The sequence below is a fragment of the Pteropus alecto genome, unplaced genomic scaffold (assembly GCF_000325575.1).
Source record: "Pteropus alecto unplaced genomic scaffold, ASM32557v1 scaffold3, whole genome shotgun sequence".
NCBI classification, from domain to species: Eukaryota; Metazoa; Chordata; class Mammalia; order Chiroptera; family Pteropodidae; genus Pteropus; species Pteropus alecto.
Window position 1 is genome coordinate 68,271,217 of NW_006442484.1, and position 3,377 is coordinate 68,274,593.

The window sequence follows — 3,377 nt, forward strand, 5'->3', positions numbered from 1 at the left end:
CTTCCAAGTTCTCTTGGAAGCACCTGCTGAATAAAAACTTGTACATGAATCCTCACCTCTGGGTCTACCTCTGGGTAAGCCAATAGAAGACAACTCCCTTGGGAACTATTTCCAAAACAATACATTCTTAATTTCCTAAAATTATCATTAATAAATATTCCTATTATTTAATATTCAGAATATGCCTGGAGATTGTAATGTCATACAAACAGAAATATTCTTATTTTGAAGACATTATGATTTTAGAACTCGAAGAATTTTGTTCCAGATAAGACTTCTACTTCAGGAAAACATGCATTTTCAGTTTAGTAAAGTCAACTGAAGCATAGTAAAGTAAATTGAAGCATAGTAAAAAGAACGAGTCTTTATGGACTTGTAAATTTTGAAGTATTTGGTGTTACGATAAGATTATGAGAAAGCAATAGCCCCTTATAACAGTTTTACATACTGCTGTAATCAAGACTGTGTAGTCTTTTCTTAACTACCCTGAAAAAAATTTTTTTATTTCTTTCTAAGGAGTCATTTATTTAAACCAATAATAATAATTATTTTACCAATAATAATAATAATTATTATTATTAATAAAGCTTCAAAGAGTTTAAATGGCAAGTGTATTAACTCCTTTTCTACCTGTATATTCCTTTCCATTGAGGTTTTATTAATTTTTTTCTGAGAATTTATTCTTTTTTAAAAAAGCATTTGTGTAAGTCAGCTCTAAAATAATAACACAAATCAAAGGTGAGCAGTGTCTTTTCTCTTTACATGGCGATGCAAAAGCAACCCCAGAAACACAGAGGAGGCAAAAAGTAATGTGTATTCATGGGATTGAATACCCACTTCTCCCACCAAAAACAAACAAACAAAACAACAAGAACAAAACAAAACAAAACAGTTGTCTAGATGGAGGATCCTGAGAAGGTAAGGTGGAAAGTCAAGTTGGAATCAGGTGGTTGAAGGTCCTGAATGCCAGACAGTTTAGACATCATCCTTACAGGCTATGGGGAGAACCTACTTTTTTGTACAAGAAGGGTAAAGATTAGTCTGGAAGGGCGAATTACAGTGACTGTTGGAGGGAGGAGGTCTGAGGCCAACAGTTCAGAAAATACTACATCAGCCACATACAAACTGAATAAGAATTGAGTTGGTGGCCATAAAAATGGAAACGAAGGGACAGAAATAAGAGATGTTGTTTAGAGTCAATGAGGGGTCTATTTGCATATGGAAATGCGAAAGAAGTGGGTTGAAATTATTGAGAGAGCTGATTAGAAGAACTGTGATATTACAAGATCGTAAGATTTTGTCTTAGGTCATCATTGTTTCATCTCTTCCTAGAAAGTTATAGTAAACAGATGCTGAAAATGGACTTATGGATACATGGAACCAGAAGGAGAGCAGTATGGAAAAGTGAGGAGCCATTTAGTTTCAGACAGGAAGTAGGAAATGCAAAATGGTCATATTGAAGTGTCCGTTGAAACTTAGGGCTTTGTTTTCTGACTTTAAATCAGGTCTCTAGTCACAAGCAACCTTCATTTCAATCTCACATTTCAAATTTCATACAATATGGAAATTTTGCAAAAGCTTTTAAACAGTTAAAAAATATAATACCCACCAGCTTCTTTCTGCACAGACGCCGATTTACCCTATGACATTTATTTTATAATTAGGTTTGCAAGTCTATCGCTTTAAAGGTTGACTGCTTCCTGTGATGCACTTGCTTAAAAAATTTGTTTTGCAGCAGAATTCTTATTTCAAATAAAAATTTTCCTTAAAGTATGATGTATAAATCAGATAAAAACAAAATTGCTCCTGATCTGGGGAGAGAGATGGTTAGTGGATCTGGAGATGCTTCTCTAGCCTCCAATTTCCCTGTACTCCCAAACCACTTTTTTTTCCGCCTAGGCCCTAACTATCCAAGTGTTGTCCATGGACCAGTAACATCGATCTCGTCTGAAAGCCTGTTAAAAATTCAAATTATTGGGCATCAGAATACAGGTTTAACAACATCCCTGGGTAATTAGATGCTCTTGAAAATTTAGGAGGTATAGTAATCCTCCCTTATATGCAGTTTCACATTCTACAGCTTCATTTATTCCCAGTCAACTGCAGTCTGAAAATATTAAATGTGAAAGTCCAGAAATAATTCATAGGTTTTTTAACTGCATGCCATTCTGAGTAGCATGATGAAATCTGGCACTGCCCCATCCTGTCCTACCCAAGACGTGAATCATCCCTTTGTCCAGTGTATCCACACCTGGAAAGCATGTAAAACACAGATTTGTGGACCACACCAGTAGATCTGCTGCCCCTCATGAGATCAGACCCTGATGTCCCGGGTCCCTGCACCCTTCCCAAGAGAGCACAGTGACCCTGATCTATCTAAAGTTAGATGCACTGCTACAATGGGATACATCTCCCAAATCACTACTTAAAAGTAACTTTGAGTCTCAGAACATTTGACACATGCCAATATAGATGCTCGGAAGACAAAATGGGATATTCTGTTCATTTGCTCTGAAATGATGATGTAAAATATGAGCAAGTATTCTGTAAATAGTGAACCTTGGTAGTTGCAATTTATTGCTACAGTGACAACCTCCCTCTCTGTCTAATCTCTTATTCTTCCATTATTTCTTCTTATTAACAGCTTTCTTCTCCTATTCTCATTTGTCTGTATTAATCCACTCAGTCTATGAAGGGACAAGCTGAGTTTTTAAGATAATAGTAATGGCCCTTTGTTAAGTCTCCGTGGCATAACACAGTAGTTAAGAACATGGGTTTTAACTATGTTGCATTGGTACAAATTCCAAACCTTTTCCCTTAGCTAGGTGGCTTCCAGTTCTTCACCCTTCCTCATACCCACTTTGCCATGGTTCCATCTTGGGCAGGGTGCGCTTGCCCATTGTCTGATTTTGGGCTCACCCATGTGACTTGCTTTGGTTAATTTTTATATAGGTGGAAGTGTCCCTGTGATAGTTCTGGTTACATGTGTTTCACTCTGCTGCTTTCATCTCTACCACCACCATGGGAAGAATGTGCCCCAGCTAGCCCACTGGTGCAAAAAAGAAGAAAGACACATGCAACAGAACTGCCCCAGCTGAATCCAACTTAGTGCAGCCAACCTCCTGCAAACCCAGAGATGCATGCATGGCCTAAATACATGCTTACCGTCATACGCCACTGAGTTTGCAGTTGTTTGTTACACAGCATTGTTACAACAGTAGCTAACTCAATTTTTGTTCAATTTCTGAATTTTCTCTCCAATAACTTGAAGAGATCATAAACGTTCCTTTGTGTAGGGTGTAGGGCAGAGTAAATGAGATAATCCATATAAAGTGCTAAACAAACGGCCTGATACACAAGAACCAATCAGTATTTAT